The following is a 26992-nucleotide window of genomic DNA, read 5'->3' as shown; positions in this document are numbered from 1 at the left end:
ATGGTGCAGTTTGCAAAATATGGCCAAAATGCATAAAAATACTAAGAAAGGACAAGTTTCAGTACATGGAAATAGAAGATGACAAGTAGGGAGAAATGGTGATAGAAGATGATAGATCACCAGTGAGAAGCCAAACACTTGCCTATCCAAAAGTTGTTCTTCTCACGAATCCAAAAAACATAGTGCTCAAGGGCCAAAAAATAAATTATTATTCTTCAAAACCCTATTTTACCCTAAATGCCTCTAATCACTTTGAAGTTAGCTTGCAAAGCATTCAAAATGATGAATGATGGACTAAATCTAGCATTGAATAGATGAAACTAGTCCCATTAGGTAGTAGCAATAGATTTTCCACATTCCTAAAGCTTCACAAAGAAATCATGAAGAAGAAAATGACAAAATCAACTCCAAATCTAATTATTGATTAAAGCACTAATTGGAAAATAGTAAAAAATAAGAAGTATCTAAGAGGCATTGATAAAAAATCATAGGCTGTAGACAAAGGAAACATTCAATGATAGCATTTTAACAAAGCTAGAGGAAATAAAGCACAAAATCAAATAGGAAAAAGTGGATTTGACTTAAACAACCAAGCTCAGATTGCTAAAATAAATCAAGATAACAAGGTTAATGATCATATTAATCTTCCTTGATTCCAATCCTTACCCAAATTGCAAGTATATCATCTAGAAAATAGATCCGTAAATCTTGAGAAGCCTAACCCAAAACTTCATAAACCAATAGTTATTTTGGCAGCATATAATATACCATTAGGAATAAACCCTAAACCATGGAGGCTTCAATCTCCACCTCATCAACATCCCTATCCAAAGTTTTCCCTAGCCAAATCCCTCCTGAGCCTTAGTAACTTTTAGAATCTCATCTACAAACAAATTACAGAGAAGTCTAAACCCTCACATATCTCCCATAAACTATATATACCCCCACATAAAAAAAAACTCTTCACCATCTCACATAATCCCAAACATGAAAATGTCCAACACCTATAAAGAAGAATCCAAAAACACTATTGTCATCAGCAATAAAATCTTTGAAGAAATCTAGCATGAAAGCCAAAAGAAAGGCTTGTATACCTATTGGGATGCCCCATAAGATAGAGAAGAAAACCCAGGGGACTAGTTTCAAACTTTCAATCTGGAATAGATAAGGATACACCCCTATCTAATAGATTAATTTATATACATTACAACTCTGAATTAGTTAGAAAACAATTTTTATCTTCATCACCATGCTTCTTTAAAGGTTACTTAATCAAATTTATTAATTGGTCACCTAATTTCATCGAGGCATGAATTCATCATTCTAAATTTTTGAAATGGTTAATTATAAAAAAGATCCAATAGAAATACAACGTTCTCAAAATCTATCTAGAATAGGACTAAATCTAGGTAATCTGTTAGGTATAGATTGTTAATATTAGATTGGTTTTTGATAAGTAATTTTCTATACACTTAAGTCATTTACTTAGTTCATGCCAAACAAGTAACATATGTTGAGTACAACATGCAAGTCTAAACATGCCAAGTAAATAGTGAGTGTCAAGTCACTCATATTCTGAGTCACTCAAGTGCCAAGAAAATAGTATGTGTCAAGTGATTTAGGAGCTGAGCAAGTAGTGCATGTCGAGTTATTCAAATGTCAAATGACAACATTGAAGTAACATTTAGTGCCAAGCACTAGGGACTTAAGATGTCAAGTAACATATTTTTGTCATAGTTGTTTGTAGTGGCACAAACTACTATATAAACCATTTTTTGGCTGACTTAAGTATTGAATTACGATATTTTGGTGATAAGGATGAATCTTAAATGGAAATCCCTATATATTACATGCATCTAGTAAGGTAAATGAAAGGTTTAGGTGACAATATGGATGAATCATAGTTCTTGATTCATACCTAACCCTAAGTCACCTAGGTCTTCTTAAAGAGGACAAACCTTATAATTTCTTATGAATAGAAAGGGAATGAATGAATGAAAGATGAGAGTTTTGCATGCACAAACCAAAACATTCATGGTGACAAAGGTATTATGATCTAAATTGAATTATATAATTAGTTAAAGGAGAATAAAAGAAGGAAATAATGAACATTAGAGAGACATTTGATCAAGAAGGATCAAGTACACAATAGTATAGAGGTGATATGTCATCAAGAAATAGAGTGATAATCATAGGAATATTTCTGAGACATTCTAACAAGTGAATCAGTTGAATCTCTTAATAGAGTAGTCCTAACAGGCTGTATTGAAATCCTATAAAAAGGTGCTTAATTGTGAGTTGAAGTCCTTTAACTAGACACACTTCTAACAGGGTGTTGAAATCCTTTAACAAGGTAAGACCTAACAATATTTATAAGCTTTTAACAAGGTAGACCTTTAATAGGATAGATCATGTTTCATGATCAAACATTGTAACCTTCATTGGATACACTTTAATATTGAAGTAGTGAAGATTTGTGGGTATCATCCCCAACCCAATTTTACCTGCTCATTAGAGGGTTTTTGTATAATCATAGCTGGTGTCATGTATGTGTGAATGCTTACTTGTTTACATGCTTTAGATGTATATGCTTTACATGGTTTTTTAGTTTACTTATTGAATATGTGAGATGAATGTGTGGTGAATGTTTTATGGGTTAAATTTTAAAGCACTAATTCGCCACCCCCCACCCCCCCTCTCATAGTTGACCTTTCTTATTGTAATTCCAACAATTGGTATTAGAGCATAGTTCTCTAAAAGTGAAGCCTAATAGATTTGAGGAAAGATCTTAGAAATGGAAGTCTACAAGTTAGGAAAAGTTATTAAGAACCAAGAGATTGAAATACAAATCATTCTACATAAATTGAATGAAGAAACAGAAGATCTAAAGAAATCATTGAGAAGAAGGAAGGAAATTTATATTGAGAGATGGACACTACTAAGCTATTCACAAATGGAAACTCCAATGAATTTGAGGTAGCAATTGTAGATCCAATGTAAAAGAAAAAAACCCTAGTTGAAGAAATTAGAAATCTTAAGATAGAGCAAGAATCACAAGCTATATTACTGTGTGAGGTGACCCAATAAAAAAAGAAAGCTATAGAAGACAAAGTCATGATTGAAAATGAAAAAAGAGTTTTGACGAGTAGACTGGAAGAGAAATCATCATAAGTAGCTATGATTGATAACATGAAATTAGAAACTTTGGGTCAAATGATGATTGCAAATTATGAAGTAAATGCCAAAGACATTGAAATCACAACACTAAAGTTGCAGAATGAATAGCTGAGCAATGATCTAAAAAGGGAAAAAGATTTTTCTAAAAGTTTCAATAAATCTAATGAAGTTATCAAGTACTTTGAAAAATTGATGTGATCTCCTAGATCTAACAATGATACATCTAGATTGGGATATACAAGTACTACAGAAGGAGAAACATGAAAAAGTGTTGAAGAAATAAGTAACTAAGGTAAGGACTTGAAACCTACTTTTCATAATTGTGGTAAGAAAGGAAATACTACTAATGTGTGTAAGAGTAAGACTATAATTCATAATGTTGAGCATAAGAGAATGGTTCACTACCATAAGTGTAGCAAACAATGTCATTAGGCACATGAATGTAGAACCAAGACCATGCACACTCAAAGATTTGAAGGATGTTGTTATAATTTTTAGAAGTATGGACATAGAGCTTTTGAGTGTAGATCCAAACCCAAGTGGTCATCAAACAAGAAGAAAAAGGTAAAGTACAATGGAAACTCTTATAATTGGGATTACAACACAAGGTATAGTTGTCACTACTATCAAGATTATGGACATGTTATGGAGTGACTACAAAAGGTGGTTGAGTCAAGCCACATAGTTTAGTTGTTTGAAGATTGGGCACATCAATCATTATTGTCCAAAAAGGTCAAAGGCACCAAGTTGTGAGTTTAACAAAGGAAAAGGCAAGGAAGATATTGAAAATGTTAGAAGTGAGATGAACAAGACATGGAAGAGAAAGGAAGATTGTAGCACATCAAGTGCAGATGGGATCACTTCACCCAATGGGTCAAGTGATCACACCTCATCAAACTAAGAAATCAAGAGGTATAAGGGACTAATATTTAAAAGATATACCATAGATTAGTTTCAAGGATTTAGTTCTAAAAGGATTACATATGCATGAATAAAGATGCAAAGTGTTATTAGAAATCAAGAAAAATCTTCACAATTTTGTCATCTTTTTCATATTACTACCAAGCATGAAAAGTCTCTTATGGTTGTTGAGTAAAATATTAGTGGGTCCTGAGCTAATGAAATTGGTTAGTTAAGATTGAGCTAGTAATGGTTGTTAAGAAAATGAAAAGACATGTGGATGCCAAGTGAGCCAGAAGCCAATTGATGTCAAGCTTACAATTGTGTAAGCACTTAGAATTAATTGTAGTGTTTTAAGGGCTATTTGATCAATTTTTCCTCATTTAATATTAGTTGAATTTTAGAAAGAACACAAAGAGCTTTTAAATGAAATCTAGAGAATTTCATCTGAGCACTTGTAGGAAATTTGAATAGCTATTGGACACCATTTCATTAGGATTTGTAAGGTATTTATCATGTATTGAGTTACGTAGTTTCAAATTTTGCAAACCCTATATATATAATCGCATCTAGTTCTTCTAAAGTGAAAGGTATAGAGGGAAAATAGGTTTTATATGTTTAGTTAATTAGAAATGAGATTAAACAACCTATTCTCAAGGCTATTCCAGATATAGCCTATAAGCAGGATCCCTCTAGTGCATTGTCTATGATACTTAGGAATTGTTACACCTGCAAGATTAGAAGCATAAGTGAGATGGAAATCGGAGAAGAATATGGAAGGCTATGTGAAAATGGAGTAGTGAAGGAAGAATACAATATTGTTGAAAATAAAGGATTAAGTTGTACCCTAGATTTTCCAAATGTCTTTAAAACTGAGTGGATTAGGATTTTCTTAAGCATAATTCATGATAGCTCAGTATGGTTAGAGAATGGGCTTGTTAAAATTACAAAGAAAATTTTTGATAGGGTAACAAGGTATCCAACCCTAGATTGGCAAAAGACTATGAGAAGTGAGTCAAAGGAAGTCGTTGAAAAGAACACAATGGCTATATGGAACAAAAGGGGAATGACAATTGACACAATCATAGATCCCCTAATAGCTTTTATAGTGAGGGTAATAGCACACAAGTTTTATCAGTCAAGTAGATTAAATAGCATGCCTTGCATTATAGTGGATATGGGCTATAAAATTGTGAAAAAATATTATATTTATGATCTTGCCGAGTTGTGGTTACAACAATTGATTAAAAATCTGGGAGCTATAAGGAAAACAAAGAGTGCTCAGTGTAAATTTGGATCTATACTCGTATGCATTTTCTTCTATGACATAATACATTTCCTACATTTGGTCAAGTTGCATGGAATACAAATAGATCAATTATAGTACATATAGGAGAATTCATTGAATAATTAGGTGATTACTTTGAGTTAGTAATGCCTAGTTATTTTGAAGATTTTAAACAATCTATGAAGAAGAGATTAAGGATAATAGTCTCACTAGTGGAGAAACATTATGATGATGTTTGCTTTCTAGTTGATATTGATCACACATATGTACAAGCAACAATTCATAGGGTAAGATGGCTAAGGCCATTAGGATATGAGATCAATGTTGATGAGGCCTCTACAACAATCACAACATTATTTGTAGAAGAAGTGGACAAAGAAGCCCAAGCTTTTGGCAATTATGACTTGATAAGTAGGAGATGATTTTCATAGTGCTTCACCCCTATGAGCATCACCTAGATCCAATGAGTGCTAATTGTTCCATTTATTCTCATGAGAGATGGATTCATGTTGAATCACTAATCATGAAACATGGGTCAATGAGTTTAACTCAAAATCACACAATTAAATTCTGAAAGCAATATCACAAATTATGACTTGGACAAATAAAAAATCACCATGGAATTGAAGACTACCTCTATAATTAGGAAGAAGAACAAATTGGTAAAGAAACTGAAAGAAATGTTTTGGTGAAGGAGTCAAGGAAGAGGAAGAATAGGAAGAAGAAGAAGAAGAAGAAGACACATAGGCTCAAGTACCACTAGCACTAACACAAGGTCAGGGAGAGGATCAACAAGAAGAGGTAATAGAAACTATAGAAGGTTCTAAGGGATAAGAAATAGAGGAAGCATCTATTCCTATCGAAAAAAAGAAAAGAAAGGCAAAGACACAAGCAATGGCAAAACCAAAGAAGGTTGCAAAACTAAGCCACCCTAAAACAACAACACCTACCACAGGGGCTAGTATAAGAGTCATTGCACAGAAGGCTAAAGAGGTAGCCAAGCCTAAAGAACAAGAAGGTGAAGCACATGAAAAACCAAGAAGAAAGTATGTTTCTTAGTTCGAATCTGATGAGGGAAAGACTAAATCTAATGAAAACAACCAATTACAAGTGGTGAGTCACAATCCCTCCTTAGACCTAGATAATTTATGTGAGAACATTAGAAACAATGCTAATTTGTTAGGTTTCTCTCACATTGAATTTGATAACCTTGGAAGGATTGAGAAGAATCAAGTAGAGGAGGCAATATATGCTATGATAGCTACTTTTAAGAAAACTCCTCTAGAAATTGCCAACTCCATACCTAAGAGTTTATATGATAGATTTGAGTAGAAATGACACTATTCTTTAGACATAGGGAAGCAAATTAAGGAGACAACCTCACTCAAGTTATGCTAGAACTTAGCAAGGCACAAATGTCTAAATCCATAAAGAAATAAGCTGTGAGATTTGTACCTAAGTATAGGGCATTTAGAATATTACAAAACAACATAGAGGATGTTGTACTAAAGTCCAAATAAATGAGGAAGATTACATAGGGAATGGCTAGCCAAAGATGATGAACAAGAATCTATTGAGGTAGAAGATGATGAATAAGATTACAATGAACAAGGCATAGTTAAGGGAGGCATTAATATGATTATTGATGACCAGGAAATAGTTGAGGAAGAGAAACTACCAAATCAGAGTATACAAGATACAAAAATGCAAAGTGCCAGCCCTCCATAGGTGATAAGTGCAAGTACTAAAATTGTCAAAGTAAAGGATTTTTCTAATCCTACTAATTAGAAAATCAATCCCCTAATAGAGAAAGATTAAAAAATGATACTTATCCAATCTAAAATATAGGCCAAATTATGTGACAAGCCTATATTGATAAGTGTAGATGAACTTTAGAAGTCAAAGTCTATGACTATAGGGGAGGAAGTGAAAACACAAGAAACACCTACCATCACTCCTCAAGTCACAAATGTACAACCTTCATAGTCCTTATTTGTATATCAAAGGAAGGAGACAATAGTTTGCACTATCAGAGGCTCTCTAGTCTCAGAAAATGTACAAGAACCTAAAAAAGACAAGGTTGAGATGGTTGAAGAAGACAAGGTGGAAACACTAGTAAATGATAGGACACAAAACCAAACATGTCATGTAGATACACTTGCACCTCCAATACAAGATCAAGGTGCAACTAAAATCAAAGAGGCAAAAAAGGATAGGTCTGAAGAGAAAAATTTGACACCCAAGCTGAAGGAGCTAGTAGAAATTCAAGCACTGGTGACATTACTAGAATCAAGAACTCCTTCTAGTCAAACTCTTAAAATGTCAAGCACAAATGCTATGCTATTGCAATTCTCAATGCCGATTCCTAGCTCATCTAAGGTAGAAGAGGCAATCAATTATAGAGATGTTAGCTTAGATGAAGAAATTTTATTTTCTAAGTTTGATTATACAGAAATAACAATTGATCAAATTGGAATATTACAAAAGACCCTAGTTAGGAAGAAATATTAAGAACTACTTAGAAAGGAGCATAGGCAGAAGAAAGCTTTGATTGAGATCAAAGAAATTTTTGTAGATGTATTCAGTCTACCTACTCCAAATGAAACAAAGTCTACAATTGACCAATTGACCAACATAGTAGAAAAGTGACCAAGACCTAGATACTAATGTAAAATTATTAGAATGGTCTAAGAAGAAGTTTCAAAACAAAGTGAATGAGAAGATATTTAGTAATATTGCACTAACATAGGTTGCATTAACAACTAAGATGGATAGTGTGAAGAAGGTACTAGAGAACATTTTCTCTCTGTATAGAAAATTGTGTAATCCTACACTCTTCACATAGGAGATAAAGAAACACATCCTAAGCTTAGAGAGTTAAATGCAGTCATCTGGTGCAAAATTGTCCACAACTCCAACTCAAAGTGAAAAACACTTTAGGACCCTCTTGAAATACCAAATTCATTTAGCAACATTACAAACAGATGAAGCCAATGTCATGGCTAAAATAATTAGGATCTAGTCTATATTAACTCCTCACAAGGATATTTTACACAAGGAGCTAAGCTATGTAGAAAAATTTATGAAGAAAGACCCCAATCTTTCTACATTAGATGGCTTAGTAAACCTTACTGCTAAGCTAGCCGTCCAACTTAATTCTTTGGAGGTAGCATGCGATAATTGAGATGTAGATCTTAAAATTATACTTGAGTTCCACAAATCCTTTTTGGACAAATACACTATTAGTGTATAACCCATTGACATTAGTGTCAAAAAGGGGGAGTATGAGAAATGGGGGAGCAAGAATGGGAGAGTAAGAGCAAGTAAGAATGGGACGGTAAGAGCAAGTGGTTGAGCAAGCAAGTAGAAAATAGAGAAAGAGTATCAATTGAGGCAAATCTACTCAGTAGGAGAAAGATTTTGGTATAGAGTATAGTAGAGGACAAGACATATTAAACAATTTAGAGGGAGTTATAAGATTTTGAGGTATTAGTCATGTTGCAAAATTTTGATATTTTAAAATTTTGTATAAAGGCCCAATAATCATTTGTGTTATGCTCATAAGAATAAGAGTATTAATGTATGACCAATTATTTTTGACACTCATGTCAAAGGGGGAGATTGTTAGTCTCTGATTGGTTTTTGATAACTGAATGTCGACACACTTAAGTAATTTACTTAGTTAATGTTGAACAAGTAACATATGCTAAGCAAAACATGTAAGTTAGAGCATGCCAAGTGAACAGTGAGTGCCGAGTCACTCATGTGCTAAGTCACTCATGTTTTGAGCAGACAGTGTGTGCCGAGTGATTAAGGAGTTGAGCAAGAAGTGCATGTCAATTCATTCAGATGCTAGGTGACAACATTGAACTCATAGTTAGTTCCAAGCACAGGGACTTGAGATGCCAAGTAACATAGTTTTGTCATAGTTGTTTGTAGTGGCACAAACTACTATGTAAACCATTTTTGGGCTTACTTAAGCATTGAATTATGATATTTTTTTGATAAGGATAAAACTTAAGTGGGAATCCCTATGTATTACATGCATCCAATTAGGTAAAGGGAAGGTTTAATCGGCAATATGGATGAATCACAACAATTGATTCATACCTAACCCTAAGTCACCTAGGTCTTCTTAATGAGGAAAAACCCTATAATTTCTTATGAATGGAAAGGGAATTAATGAATGAAAGAGGATATTTTTTCATGTGCAAACCAAGACATTCATGGTGACCAAGGTATTATGATCTGAATTGAATTGTAGAATCAGTTAAAGGAGAATAGAGGAAGGAAATAGTGAACAACAGAGAGACATTTGATCAAGAAGGATCAAGTACACAATAGTATAGAGGTGATTTGTCATCAAGAAACATAGTGCTAATCACAAGATCATTGTTAAGACATTCTAATAGGTGAATTATTTAAATCTCTTAATAGAGTAGTCCTAATAGGCTATATTGAAATCCTCTAGCAAGGTGCTTACTTAATTGTGAGTTGAAGTCCTTTAACCAGGCACAGTTCTAACAAGGTGTTGAAATCCTTTGATAGGGTAAGACCTAACATTCTTTGTAAGCTTTTAATAGGGTAGACCTTTCACATGGTAGATCATGTTTCATGATCAAACATTGTAACCTTCATTGGATACACTTTATTACTATAGCAGTGAAGATTTGTGAGTGTCATCCCCACCCTAGTTTTACCTTCTCATTATAGGTTTTCTAGGTAATCATATCTAGTATCACGTATGCGTGAATTCTTACTTGTTTACATTCTCTAGATGTATATGATTTACATGGTATTTCAGTTTACTTATTGAATATGTGAGATGGATGTGTGGTGAATGTTTAATGGGTTACAGTTTAAATCACTGATTCACCCTCCACCACTAGCCACCTAGAGTTTACATTACCTATTGTAATTCCAACATAGATGTGGATAAAAAGATATAAAGTGCTAGATAATTACTAGTTAACCTAAAATTAGAAAATGAAGTGAATGGATGCATCAAAATCATAACAAACATATCAATCTATGATTTATAATATGAAAAATATGAAGGACAAATCAAAGACATATCACTGGTCAATAATCCATCATCAACAGACCCAAAAAAATTCAAATTGGTACCTATAAAGAGAAATACAAATATTAAAAACTAATCATCAAACAAGGTACAAAAAGTATTGAGGAATCTTTAGAAGGTGAACACTTGGGACAATATAGTAGAGAGGAGCATAGACTATAGAGAAAAATCATTCTAGATAAAGATGTTATAGAAGAAGGAGACATTCAAGACAATAAGGATATAAGGGGATACAAATTTAACTTCAAAATTCCAAGCAATCATATCCCAAAAAAAGGATCAAAAGACAATGGTGACCGCAAGACAAAAATTAGTGATCAAAACCTAGAGAAGAGTTGTTGGCTAATAAGCTATAAGCATGAGGAGAAAATTAAAAATATTTAGATATGTGAAAAGTGCATTGAATACATCATATCAATTGAGGACATAAAATAAAACCTAAAAACATACAATTAGCTTATAAATGAAACTATCCCAATTCACAATGATATTATAGATTAGATAGAAATTTGGGAAAAGGCACATAGATTCCATCAAAAAGACAATATGGAAGATCTAGAATTTGAAAATAAAATGTGAGGGGAAAAATAGAGAAGGGAGTACGTTGTAATAACTCTTTATTACAAAATAGTCAACATATTTTAGGCACATTCCTAGAAAGAGAAATGGATGGGAATTGGGAGGAACAAATTGGTAATGAAGGGCACATGGAATTAAGCAAATGGTAGTTAATCCTTACCAAGGAGACTGAGGTACTTAAAACTCCAAACCTAGAATCTCTCTCTTCATTAAAAGATAAGATTCTAGTAACAAATGGAGAAAAATTGAGAACTAGAACATTACAAGTGTACATAAGACTAAAGAATCATAAGGGAAAAACACATTGTAGAAAGACAAAATTTGTTTACAAGAGAGCCCTACATATGAAAACAAACATAAAATAAAATTATAGCAAACTTTGGTAAATGGAAAGAATCCATTCTCAAAAATAGGTAAGGGCAATCATTTGGAGCTAGAATCATCAAGATCTAAGAAAATTATGCCACCAAAAATAATAGTCTCTAGTTTTGGAATAGATACAAAAAAAATGTTCAATAGAAGAGTCTTAATGAAGCACTTGGGGAAGTAGAAACCCTGTTAAACAAAATTTGGACAGAAAACCTTGGGAATATGGATAACATAGAGAGTGAAGAGAGGCTCACAAAAGAATTCTGGGAAGAATTCAGAGTAATAAATGAGTTAGAGGAAGGATAAAAGTATTAAAAAGAAAATATGAGTAGGAAAATGGATGAGGTAGAGAATAAAATGGAAAAAAGGTGAATGCCATTTAGGAAACATTATTGGAAGAAGTCAAACTAGAAGAAAAGGAAAATAATGAAAAAATAGGTGGTCATGCTAATCAACAAGCACAACCCCACAAGGAAAAATTGGGGATAGCCCTAACAATAGAAGGGATTTCTTTACTAAGATGTGGAGAACTAGAAGAAAGAAGAGGGATAGAAAAACTCAAGCAGAGTTAAGGGTAGAAATTGGGAAAGTAGAAAACTAGAGAAAAATAAAAGATACTTTGAAAGGTAGCAAGGGGAAGACCCGTCTCATTGAATAATGAAAATTACATCATGGAATGTTAGCAGAATAAATGCCTCTAACATAAAATTCTTACTAAATCATAATCTTACCCTATTTAACTCAGAATTAACATTAATATAGGAAACCAAACTAAACAAACAAGAATGTGATAAACTTACTAAAAAACTTGGTAATTGGAAGACTCTATCAAAAGAATAAAAGGGAGCTTTAGGGGGACTAGGATTGATCTAGAATTGATGGAAAGTAGAAGGTGAAGAATGTTAGTAAACAAAAATTGGATTAGGGGAAGAGTCCAAAGCTATACAACAAACATATAGTTCATAATTATAAATATCTATGGTCTAGTACAAATGATGGGAAAGAAAAAGCTATGAAATGTAATCAACAACTTCATTAACCTCGTCTAAGTAGAGAATGTATGGGTGGGCAGAGATTTTAACACAATTCTAGATGTAAAATAGAAAAGAGGGGGTTCACAATCAACGACACAATATATGTTGGACTTCAAAGAATGGGTTCAGCAAGAGAACCTCATAGACATCCCACCCATGAATTGGGAGTTCACATGGTTCAAAAGGAGAAGGGACTTCTATCAAATAGAAGAAAGACTAGATAGATTTTTATTTAAAGGGAATATGCAAACCTTCAACTTTACATATCACTCTTTGAATTTGCCCCACGATGGCTTAGATCATTTCCCTATCAATATTGAAACCTATGAACCCCATAAACCCACCAAAATTCCATTCAAATGTGAAAAAATGTGGTTTATAGATGAAACTTTCATCAAAAACATTAGCAAATGTTGGTGAGAAGAAGAAGCAGAAGGATCCAAGATATTTTGTTTCAACTCCAAACTTAAATAATACTACAACAACACATCCTAAAATGGAATTAAATTCACTTCAAAAACATATTTACAGAAAAATTAGAGATAGAATAAGAACTAGAAAAGCTAAACAATTTTTTCATCCAACATGGAATGTATAATGACAAATTTGAAAAATAAAAAGAAATTATGCATAAACATGAAGACATCCTGAACAAAGAAGAAATATATTGGAGACAAAAATCATGAAAAACATGGCTTCATAAAGGAGATCTCAACACCAATTTCTTTTGTAATAGCACAATTAGGCATAGAAATGTTACCAGAATATTGAAGTGCAAGAATGGTATAGGATTTATAATAGATGAACTAATACAAATAGTAGAAAACATTGTAAATTATTATGAAGACATTTTATACAACTATGACCACTGAAACCTCGTTGTTCAAAATTTGATGCTATAATCTATACCTAAACTAATCACTCAAGAGGGCAATGAGATTCTAAAAAAAGAAGAAATAAAAGAAGAAATAAAATATGCCTTATTTATCATGAATCCTGATAAATCTCCAAGACTTGATGACTTTCAAGCATTCTTCTTCTAGAAATATTGGCATATTGTAGGAGAGGACTTATGCATTGCCATAGAAGCAATAAGAAACTCATTATCTCTATTATCAAAAATTAATAAGACCTTCATATTGTTTATCCCCAAGAAAAATGAACACATGGAACCCAGAGACTTTCACCCAATTTCTCTATGTAACACCATCTATAAGATTTTATCTAAAGCAATAACTAATAGGATTAAACTAGTCATCCCCAAATTAATCAGTGAGGAGCAAAGTAGCTTTATACCCAACAGATCTATTTTGGATGGTATAATAATAATTCAAGAATGAATCCACTTAGTATAAACTCGTAAATATTCATGCATGCTTATGAAATTAGACTTTCAAAAAGCTTGCAACAAAGTAGAATGGTGATTTCTCTATAAAACATTAGAAGCCTTTGGCTTCTTGTAGAAATGGATTAGCCTAATTTATAATTGCATCTCAATGCCAAAATTATCTATTCTTATCATTGGAACTCCAAAGGGGTACTTTAGCTCATCTAGAGGAATCAAACATGGGGATCCAATCTCACCCTTTCCCTTCATCATTATGGAGAAAACTATTGGTAGGGCTATTAAAAAGGCTCAAGTAGAAAATAAGATCAATGGAGTAACTATTACAGAAGAGGTCAACAATATCACACATCAGCAATTTGCTAATGATATTATAACAATAGGAATTAGTACTCTAGATGAAGCTAGAAAGTACAAAGAAATCATAGCCACCTATATGAGAGTGGTAGGAGAAAAGATAAATGAGGAAAAATCATAAATATTATTCTTAAACACCAAAACAAATATGGAAAATAGAATTTTTCAAACAATGGGAAATAAGAAGGGTAACTTCCCTTGTAAGTATCTAGGCATCTAAATACAGAAATGGCCCAAGAATGGAAAAACTTGGGAACCTGTTTTGGATAAACTTGAAAAGAAAACTAATAACAAGAAAAGTAGATTGCTCACCAAGGTAGGTTAGGTTACTAAGATCAAATGTATATTATCAGTAATACCTTCTTATCACATTTTGTGTCTCCCATTGCCTAAAGGTATTAAACAAAAAAAAAAAACAAAAAAAACTAAGGGAGTTCTTCTAGAAAGGGATAGAAGAGAAGGAATGACCTAGATTGTATAGAAGATCTAATTTTTGATAGTTTTTTTAATATATATTTAAAAAGTTTTTCTATATCTTTTTGTTTGGCCTTTTTGGAGGTCTTCTACTCAAAATTTCAAGCTAAAACTGTACCTGGGTGGTAGGACATTTTGGTATTTGAAAGATTACTGCAATTCTCTAAAAGTATTTATATTGGCCAAAAATGAAACATGATATCATTTTATATATAAAATCTTGTGTTGCATGTGCAATTGAAAAGCCTTCAAATCGTAAATTGAGCCTCTCTCTATCATTATCTATCCCTGATAAACCATGACATTCTATTTCAATGGATTTTATGTTTGGGCTCCCAAGTAGAAGAAGCAAAAATGATATTATATATGTGGTAGTAGATAGATTTTCTAAAGTGGCTATCATGGTAGCTTGTAAAAAAATTTCATCAGAGAAGACTGCTAAGCTATTTTTTGAACATGTTTGGGTTCACTTTGGGTTGCCAAAAAGCATTATTTTAGATTGGGATAACAAATTCCTCGACAATTTTTGGTCTTTATTATGGGCTAGAATGGACACTAAGTTGACAAAGTCTACAACATTCCATCCACAAATAGATGGCCAAAAAGAGGTAGTCATTAGAGAGATTATCCATATCCTTTAAATGTACCACTCCAAACACCCATGTACATGGGATGAGAGCTTGCCTTATGTGCAACATAGCTACAACCATGCACTCCGCACTACTATAGGACATAGTTTGTCTTGGGTATCAATTATTGGCACCTATATATGTAGCACTACCCATATTGTAATCTAATTAGCCACTCAATAATGAAAAGGAGGTAGATAAAGCATACAACTTTATTGAAAATATCAAATAGTTATAGCAACAAGTTCATGATATTTTACAACAAAGCATCAAGAAGTATAAGGAAAGATATGATTAGCATAGAAATGCCCATCATTTCTAGATTGGTGATAAGGAATGGCTACATCTCTAGAAGGAGCTCCCCCAAGGACCTTATAGAAAGCTTCATCCTATTCAGTATATACCATATACCATTAAGAAACAAGCTGGTGAGAATGCATTTGAACTTGATCTACCACAGTTTTTGGGATTACATCCACATTTTAATGCAGAATTGTTGCAATCCTATTTTCTTCTATTATTGGACATCCATCAAGCTGATAAACATATTCATTCTACATAATTGAGTCCATCCACTACTACGCCATTATAGTGTGATCATGTCAGTAAAGTCATGTTGTAATCTTTGAGAAATAAGATAATTCTGCTATATAGGGTGGTTTGGGTTGGTCAATTCTCTCATTAGGGAAAATGGTTAACCAAGGAATAGATTGTAACATAATTCCCTCATCTACTATAGAAGATTGATGTGATGGGGCCCATTGTTTCTTAAGGGGGAGGAATGATCTAGATTATATAAAAAATATAATTTTTGAAAGTGTTTTTTTCATATTTTAAAAAAGCTTATCTATATCATTTTGTTTGGCCTTTTCAAAGGTCTTTTGTTAAAAATTTCAATTCAAAACTATAATTGGTTCCTAAAACTAGACACTCATAGGCTTACTATTTTAGCAACTAAAACTAGATTTTTAATTCTTCTTTCCAATGGCATTAGTAGTTTTGAATTCTAAGCTCTAGGTCAAAAGTTATGGCCCCAATAAGTTGGGGTAATTAGACACATAGTTTTGAATAGTTTAGTTTAATTTTTTTGTTTTTTGTTTTAGCTACATAAACATTTCAAATTCATGGCTATGGTAGATGTCAATATTCCATCATTGCATATATTCTTTCATTTTCAATGAATAAGATGGCTTTTGGTTTGCATACAACTCTTTCGAGTTATTCAAGATTTTCCAAAACTTGAACATTAGTATCACAGGTAATTTATTCACTAGATATTGTGTTTGTAGCCCACTTCATCAATTCAAATTAGTGGTATCAGAGTAGGAATGCTCATGTATGCCAATTAACAAAAGAACTTCATATTAAAGAATAGGACTAGGTACAATAAATCTTTCAAAATACCTTCCTTTGTGGTGCACAAAACCAAAGATGTCAAATAATTTAGTAGACTCTATGAAGAATATGGCGAAAGAGGCTTTGGCGAGGCAGTGAGAAGATATGATGAGTAATTTTTTAGAAATTTTGAAGACCCAAAAAGCGCTGAATTTAGTAGCACTGTTCCATGGGAACACCCGTTTTAAGGTACATGTGAATTTTGATGCTGATGTTAATGATAATTGGTTATCCAAGTTAGAATAATAATTCTCTGTAAACAATTATTTTGATGCTGACAAAATAACATCTACCCTCTTGGAAGCTAAAATCCATGTCAAATTAGCATGGCAAACCAGAGTATTGAATAAAGAAAGAAAAGTGGGAGAAGAGTTGAAAATACTCTCTGATAACAAACCCACTTGGGGAGAATTTGTGGAATAAATAAAAAAAGCATACTTGCTTGAAGATGTATATGAACAAAAATATATAGAATAGTAGTTTCTTTAACAAAAGAGGGACCAATCTGTGAAAGATTATACCAATAAATTCTATGCACTCTCTGCAAAACTTTGTATAGAAGATTTAAAGAAGCATCTAGTTTTGAAATAGCATTGTGGGATTCATAGATACATTAAAAATAAAATGGAATTCTTTAATATTGAAACATTGAAAACCACTTTAAAATATGTTACAAAAATTGAGTTAAAATAGAAAGGAAAAAAGGATTACTTTTCAAATAATAAGCCAAGGGATGAAGGCAGTAATAAACTTAGAGGAAAAGTAGTGGGGAAGGACCCTCAAAAAATTCAGCCGAGAATATTTGGTGGGCTACCAAAAAGACACAAATAGATACTAGCATGTGGTGTGAGATACATAAGAATAATAGAAGTAGACCTATATGCCATAGTTGCAACAAAAAAAGTAGTTGCATGACAAGATGAAGAGAGGTTGTTCCATTTATAGATGTAGGCAGATTGAAAGCCTCTACATTTTATTATTGATAGTGGGAGCCAAAAGAGCTTAATTTCAATGGAGACAGCTAAGAGATTAAATTTTAAAATGACAAGAAACCCACAACCATTATCTATGGGATGGGTTAAGGAAGGAAAAGACATTCAAATAAATCATTAGTGTTGCCTATCATAATCAATCAAACCATTAAAGGATGAAGTAATCTATGATGTAGCACCTTTAGATGTCTATGATGTTTTGATGGGAAAGCCATGTATGTATTCACAATTAGGCTTGGTGAAAAGAAATATCAAATACCAAAGGTATGCCTAACTCAATTTGCTTCTTTAATTAATGCTAATCAATGTAAACATTTAATTGCTCAAACTAGAACTTTTGTACTCCTCATGATTTTGAGAAAACAAAGTTAGTTTCCCTTAACACACATGCTAAGGTTGCCACCATAGTAGACCAAAAAAAGGAGATGGATAAAATCTTAGAAGAATACCATAGTGTCCTTAAATCACCAGCACACTGCCAAGTCAAGCATTCAATTGATCTAGTTCTAGGAACACCATTTCCACATGAACCAATATATAGGAGATCAATTTTGGAAAATGATGAAATTAAGAAATAGAATTAGTAATTGAGTAAAAAGGGAATATTAGGCCAAGTGCTTCACCTTGTAGCAACCCTATTTTTTTGAAAAGAAATAAAGATGGGACATGGAGACTTTGTATTGATTACATGGAACTTAACAAAATTACTATGAAAAATAGATATCCAATTCCTTGAATTGATGACCTTTTGGATCAACTTAAGGGGGTTGAGTTCTTTAAAAAAATTGACTTGAAATTTGGATATGACCAAGTACCAATTGTGTTAGAATCTTTTAGAATAACTGAGAGGGGGGGTGAATCAGTTATTCAAGGTCCCAAATGCCCTAATAAAACCTCTTTTTTTTTCACCAAATGTAGTGAACTCATAAACCTTTTAACCATCCAAGCTTAAATCAATCATATTAGCAAGTTACATTAAATCAACATGCAAAGGTAAAACATGCAAGATCAACACATGACACAATGATTTACGTGGAAACCCAATTTGGGAAAAACCACCAGTAACATGCTACTTGATTCTCACTCTTCTGAAGTGATGCCCTGTTAAAGGCCTGCCCTATAAAAGGCTTACAACACACTGTTAAATGTGACCTTGTTAGAGGATTTCACAAAACTATTAGGAATGGGCCTGGTTAAAGGACTTTAGAACATTCACTGGGAATATCACCCTATTAAATTATCTCATGGCTATCAAACCAACCTAAGTCCATAGGATTTAAACTAATTGTTACAATTTCTAGAAAGTAACAACAATGAACTTTTGATCTGATATAACTTACAACATACTTTGCAAATTTCAGATCACACTTTCAGTTTAGTCCTTATGCTTGGCTTTTATCTCTTCAGCTCTGACTGCTTGTCATCTATTCAAGCTTCGTCTCCTTGAGTCTTCTAACTCACTATACTAATGCATCCATATCAGGGGTCTTCTTACTGAAACAGAGTAACTATGCTCTCTTTCCTCTTTTCCACCTTCTTCAACACTTTACACTTTCATGCTTGACCACCCCTCTCTCATTTTTTTTTCATTAACTAATGACTCCTTATATAGAGATCTGATATGCCTTTGCCGCTCAATTATCCCTCTTCACTTTTAGGGTTTCAATATGGATTAGGTAAAATACAATGTATCTACCCCATATCTTGTTCTCTTCTAGAAACTTTGCCAGCTGTATCCTAAAAAATGTTTTACATGGTCTTCTGTGCCACCAGCTCATCATTCTTATCCTCTATTTAATTTACAAACTTCTAAGTAATAACCTTGTCGGCTTAGTTCTGGCGAATCTTAGATCTTCGAAATAATGCAGCAACTCGGCATTATTTGTTTTATTGATGCTCGACATCTCAGTGTTACTCAGCATCTGCACAAAACTGTGTTACTCGGCACTTACAGAAAACTGTGTTACTCGGCACCTACAGAAAGCTGTGTTACTCGGCACCTACAAAAAACTGTGTTACTCGACACCTACTCTTTACTCGGCACCTGAAGATCACTCGGCTTATATGATGTACTCAGCACCTGAAGATCACCCGGCTTATATGATATACCCGACACCTTCTCTTAGTTGAGCTTTCTAAAAGACTTAGCTAACACCTAACCTCTTTAATATGTTTTAGTGTGCCCTTTTTTCTGTATCTTATAGTATGTTATCAAATACACTTTTTCATCAATGGCTTAGTTGATCCTAGTACTTCATTACAACATCATAACTTCAACCTTTCTCTAGGTGTTCTAGTTACATCTTATTGATTGCCACCACCTTGTCAACCAACTAATTGATAGTATTTGGATCACTAAAGCAATTGTCATTCCTGCAAGTAGCAAGTTTGACATCAATGACAAAAAAATGATTGAGAACATTCTTTATCATTCCAACAACTCTTATTATCAATTCAATCATTTCTAACAATCTCCCTCTTTGGCATTGATGGCAAACCAAACTGATCAATGGATCAACTTAGTTACCACCAAAACTGATTGTATATATTATCTGCTTCTTTTCTGTGCTGCTGCATCTTTACTACTGATCGCATATATCTCCCTCTTTCTTTGCATAGATCAGTTTTGTCATATTTCTCCCTCTTTGACATAAATGCCAAAGATGAAGCATATTTATCATGCAAAATATAAGCTTTGGCTTTTTCTTTGTCTTTCTCCCTCTGTCACCATGCTTGTGACTGATTTGGAGTTTCTATTCCTGCTGTCATCCTTTGCATCAACCTGTTACTATTCCAATGTTTGATTTTTGTTGATGCAAGGTAGCTTCCTTGTTGCCTTAAACTACTTGAGTTAGGGGTATTACCCCCAACTTGCCTCTAAGATATTCATAAGCATCCTTGGGCAATGGTTTGGTGAAAATATCTGTAATTTGTTCCTTTGTGTGAATGTACTCTAGCTTCACTTGTTTGTCTTCTACCAATTCTCTGACATAATGATACTTGATTGCAATGTGATTGGTTTTTGCATGCATTACTGGATTTTTGGATATGTTTATAGCACTTGTATTGTCACAATACAATATCACAGGTTTGGTTACCTTTTCTTTCATTCCATTCAATAGATGTGTGAGCCATACAATGTTTGTGCAATTGACTGTAGCTGCCACATATTCTGACTCTACAGTGGACTGGGATGTGCATGTTTGTTTCTTACTAGTCCAGGTAACTAGCCTTTTGCCTAAAAATAATGCACCTCCACTTGTGCTTTTTCTGTCATCAATGTTTCCTCCCCAATCTGCATCAGTGTATGTATTGAGTTCAAATTTCTCACTCTTTTTGTAGTATAGACCAAAGTTATCAGTTCCTTTGAGATATCTCATTATTCTTTTTACTGCTATAAGATGGTTTTCTTTAGGATTAGTAGAGAACCTAGCCACTATTCCAACTACTAATGCTATGTCTGGTCTGCTGTGTACTACATACTGTAATTTTCCAATCATGGATCTGTACATTGTTTGATTGACTTCAGTTGACTCATCATTTTTGGACAGCTTATTTCCTGTGGCCATTGGTGTGCTGACTGGTTTGGATTCCTCCAGTCCAAACATTTTAAGAATCTCTTTGATGTACTTTGACTGTGTAATAAATATTCCATTTTTGAGTTGATGTACTTGTAAGCCAACAAAAAATTTGATTTCTCCAAACATAGACATCTCAAATTCATGTCTCATTTTGTCAGCAAAGCCTTTGCAAAGTACTTCCTTTCCACCAAATACTATGTCATCCACAAAAATTTCAGATACAATAATGTATTTACCTTCTTCTGCTTTGATGTACATGTTGCTATTATCATCAGTTCTTTCAAATCCAATTTGCACTAGATACTTGTGAAGTCTCTCATACCATGCTCTTGGTGCTTGTTTCAAACCATAAAGTGCTTTGTGTAGTTTACACACCATATCCCTGTTGTTTTTATCAACAAATCCTTCTGGTTGTTCAATGTAGACTTCTTCTTCTAGTATACCATTCAAGAAAGCAGATTTTACATCCATCTGATAGACTTTAAAATTTTTGTAGGCAGCATATGCAAGCAAGGTTCTTACTCCTTCCATCCTAGCAACATGAGCAAATGTTTCTCCATAGTCTATTCCTTCTTCTTGAGCATAACCCTTGCATACTAGTCTAGCTTTGTTTCTGGTAATCTCACCATTCTCATCTAGCTTGTTCCTGAATACCCACTTGGTGCCAATCACATTTTTGTCAGTTGGTCTCAGAACCAAACTCCAGGTTTTATTTTTCTTTATTTGATCAATTTCTTCTTCCATAGCTTTATACCACTCATCATCTTGTAATGCACCATACATTGTCTTGGGTTCAGATGTGCTAATTAGACATGATTCATGTCTTAGTCTGTTCCTTGTCATTGGTCTTGCATCTTTGTCACCAATTATTTGTTTAGCAGGGTGATGTCTTTTTACATATTTGGATAATCTTGGCTCTGTCCTTGTTTCCATGTTTGATCTTTTAGATTCTGGATCACTTTGCACTTCGTTGTCTGGTTGTTCTTCATCATGTATTCCATCTTCAGAATCAGATTGTTCATTTCCTTCATTCTGCAACTCGGCTTCTGAATGCAGCTCGGCATTCACCGGTTGAGACTCGGCTGAGACTGATACTTGTTGTTGAGTTTCAATTGGATTGACATCATCCTCCTCAGTAGTCATTCCTTCATAAGAGTACACAAAGGTTCTATATTCTTCCATTTTCTTTGGTTCTTCAGCTTGAACTTCTGTGTGCTCATCAAAATTTACATTTGTACTTTCCACAATTTTGTTAGTGTTAACATTCAAACACTTATATGCCTTACTTCTTGTGGAGTAACCAAGAAATAAACCTTCATCACTTTTTGCATCAAATTTTCCATTTCTAACATCTTTAAGAATAAAACATTTACAACCAAACACTTTGAAATGTTTTACATTGGGTGAGTGACCATACCATAATTCAAAAGGTGTTGCATTTGTACCTTTCTTGATTTGTACTCAGTTTAGTGTATGAACAACTACACTTACAGCTTCTCTCCAGTATTTTAGAGTAACAATCTTTTCCATCATTAATGTTCTGGCACAATCAATTACAGATCTATTTCTTCTTTCAACAATTCCATTCTGTGGGGGGGTTCTAGGAGCTGACGTTTGTCTTTTGATTCCTTTGTCATTATAGAATATCTCGAATTCATTTGATGTGAATTCACCACCTCTATCTGATCTTAGACATTTCAAGATTTTTCCTGTTTCCTTTTCAACTCTAACCACATACCATTTAAACATTTGGAAAGCATCATATTTTTGTTTTAAGAACATGACAGTCATCATCCTAGAATAATCATCAACAAATAACATGATGTATTTATCTCCTCTATAGCTTTGTACTTCCATTGGACCACATAAGTCAGTGTGAATTAACTCAAGTATCTCCTTAGATGTATAGTTTTTGCTTTTGAAACTTGACTTTGTCATCTTTCCTAGTTGACATTGTTTGCACATAATATTATCAGGCTTCTTCAATTTTGGTAAACCTCTGACTTTCTTCATTTTACTAATGTTGACCAGATTATCAAAATTGACATGACATAATCTTCTATGCCATAACCATTCATCATCAAATTTTGCAATAAAACAAGAAACATCATCCATATCAAGGTAAAATAGATTACTCTTCATTTGATCTCCTTTTCCTATTAGTTTACCATCAGTATCATAGATTTTTGCAGTTTTGTTTCCAAATTCCACGTTGCATCCTATATTGCCTAACTGTGAGACACTCAGTAAATTGTAGTTTAATCCTTCAACATAGTATGCATTGTCACATGAGATTTGTTCTGTGAGCTTGATGGAACCTTTTCCTTTGATTTGACAAGGGGCATCATTACCAAATCTAACACTATTTCCATCATACTGAGTAAAGTTAACAAACTTACTTTTGTCTCCTGTCATGTGATGTGAGCATCCACTATCTATGATCCATCTGTCATTTTTGTTTATACAAGTCATCAGTGCTGTGGCTTCTTCTTCATCGGATTGGTCCTTCATGGCTACATAAACAACTTCATCATCATTGTCATCAGAATTTTCTTCAACAATATAACACTTCTTACCTTTTTCTTTGTAATCTTTCTTGTCATCATCTCTTCTATTCTTGTATTTGTTGCTTTCCTTGTAATCCTTTTTCTATGGACATCTTGCAGCAATATGACCTACTTCATTGCAATTGAAACAAATGATAGGCATCTTACCTTTGAATTTTCCTTTACCTCTGTGAAATCTTCTAGCTAGTAAAGCTTCTAATTGATCCACATCTTCCTCATCTGTGCTACTGTCACTGGATACATATTTCATCTTTCTTCCCTTCTTAGATTTCACCTGTTCAACATCTTTTAGTGATAACTTGGCCTTGAAAGCAGATTCAACATTATCAGGTCTGTAGTTGTCAAAGTTAGATAACTCAAATGTAGTGAGTCTTCCTATGATACCTTCAAAACTTAGATTGTTTCCTGGCACACATCTTAGTTCCTGTATTGCTGATACTCTAATAGCATAGATAGGGAGCAAGGTTCTCAAATACTTACTATTAACAATATCTTCATCCAATTGACCACCCAAACATTTATCGCACTTACCACTTCTTTTATTCTTGCACCGTACTGAACATCATTCTCATTTTCTTCCATTCTCATATCATCAAATTTTCCTCTGAGACTTTCTCTTTTTTCTCTTTGTACATTATGATCTCCTCCATAGATATCTGATAGGGCTTTCCACATTTTGAATGCGGTGTCACATCCTTTGATATCATCAAATTCAGCATAGCTAAGTGCAGATGCAATCTCTAGCATTGTCTGGTTATGTTCTTGTTTTTTTCTCATATCTTCTGCAGTAGGAGCACTTGTTGGATCAACATGTTTAGTAATAATTGATTTTTGGGCATAATCTCCTATGGATCCAAGATGTAGTTTCATCAAACTTTGCCATGCAAAAAAGTTATCTTTGTTGAGCTTGGGAACTTCTCTCCTAGGAATTTTGATCTTTTCTGCTTCTAGTCCTTTTAAACTGGATCAACAGTCTGCTCTGATACCAATTGTTAGAATCTTTTAGAATAACTGAGAGGGGGGGTGAATCAGTTATTCAAGGTTCCAAATGCCATAATAAAACCTTTTATTTTTTTCACCAAATGTAGTGAACTCATAAACCTTTTAACCATCCAAGCTTAAATCAATCATATTAGCAAGTTACAGTAAATCAACATGCAAAGGTAAAACATGCAAGATCAACACATGACACAATGATTTACGTGGAAACCCAATTTGGGAAAAACCACCAGTAACATGCTACTTGATTCTCACTCTTCTGAAGTGATGCCCTGTTAAAGGCTTACAACACACTGTTAAATGTGACCTTGTTAGAGGATTTCACCAAACTGTTAGGAATGGGCCTGGTTAAAGGACTTTAGAACATTCACTGGGAATGTCACCCTGTTAAAGGATTTATCTCATGGCTATCAAACCAACCTAAGTCCATAGGATTTAAACTAATTGTTACAATTGCTAGAAAGTAAAAACAATGAACTTTTGATCTGATATAACTTACAACATACTTTGCAGATTTCAGATCACACTTTCAGTTTAGTCCTTATGCTTGGCTTTTATCTCTTCAACTCTGACTGCTTGTCATCTATTCAAGCTTTGTCTCCTTGAGTCTTCTAACTCACTGTACTAATGCATCCATATCAGGGGTCTTCTTACTGAAACAGAGTAACTATGCTCTCTTTCCTCTTTTCCACCTTCTTCAGCACTTTACACTTTCATGCTTGACCAGCCCTCTCTCATTTTTTTTCATTAACTAATGACTCCTTATATAGAGATCTGATATGCCTTTTCCGCTCAATTCTCCCTCTTCACTTTTAGGGTTTCAATATGGATTAGGTAAAATACAATGTATCTACCCCATATCTTGTTCTCTTCTAGAAACTTCACCAGCTGTATCCTCAAAAATGTTTTACATGGTGTTCTATGCCACCAGCTCATCATTCTTATCTTCTATTTAATTTACAAACTTCTAAGTAATAACCTTGTCGGCTTACTTCTGGCGAATCTTCGATCTTCGAAATAATGCAGCAACTTGGCATTATTTGTTTTACCGATGCTCGGCATCTCAGTGTTACTCGGCATCTACAAAAAACTATGTTACTCGGCACTTACAGAAAACTGTGTTACTCGGCACCTACAGAAAACTGTGTTACTCGGCACCTACTCTTTACTCGGCACCTGAAGATCACTCGGCTTATATGATATACTCGGCACCTGAAGATCACTCGGCTTATATGATATACTCGACACCTTCTCTTAGTTGAGCTTTGTAAAAGACTTAGCTAACACCTAACCTCTTTAATATGTTTCAGTGTGCCCTTTTTTCTGTATCTTATAGTATGTTATCAAATTCACTTTTTCATCAATGGCTTTGCTGATCCTAGTACTTCATTACAACATAATAACTTCAACCTTTCTCTAGGTGTTCTAGTTACATCTTATTGATTGCCACCACCTTGTCAACCAACAAATTGATAGTATTTGGATCACTAAAGCAATTGTCATTCCTGCAACTAGCAAGTTTGACATCAATGACAAAACAATGATTGAGAACATTCTTTATCATTCCAACAACTCTTATTATCAATTCAATCATTTCTAACAAATTGACCCAACTGATGTATGGAAGACTACATTCAAGTCCAAGGAAGTGTTTTTGAATGTTTGGTTATACCTTTGGGCCTATCAATTTCTCTGACCACATTTATGAGGTTGATGAATGATTTTCTTAGACCCTTCATTTATTCTTTTGTGGTTTTTTATTTGGATGATATCCTCATATTTAGTAAAACTTGGTTTGAACAATTGCAACATGTTGAACAAGTACTCTTGAGTTTGGAGAAACATAAACTCTATGCCAAATTAGACAAGTGCTCTTTTTTTATGCAAAGCATCTAGTACTTAGGGTACATCATTGATTATGAGGGTGATCACATGGACCCTACAAAGATACAAATAATTAGAGATTGGCCACCTCCTAAAAATTTCATAGAACTTATAGTTTCTTGGGTCTAGCCACCTTCTATCTTAGATTTGTATTTGGTTTTTCACATTTATCATGGCCTCTTAATTAGTTAATCAAAGGTGGAAAACAAGCAAAATTTTGATCGATAGAGGACAAACAAAAAGCATTTGAGGACTTAAAACTTATACTATGTTCAGCTCCAGTATTGGTCCTTCCAAATTTTTAATAGTCATTTGAAATAGAAACAGATGCATTAGAAT

This window comes from Cupressus sempervirens, chromosome 9, assembly GCF_028749045.1.
Source record: "Cupressus sempervirens isolate cs-2001-9-10 chromosome 9, ASM2874904v1, whole genome shotgun sequence".
NCBI classification, from domain to species: Eukaryota; Viridiplantae; Streptophyta; class Pinopsida; order Cupressales; family Cupressaceae; genus Cupressus; species Cupressus sempervirens.
The sequence above is the reverse complement of the archived record's forward strand: the minus strand, read 5'-3'. Positions refer to the sequence as shown.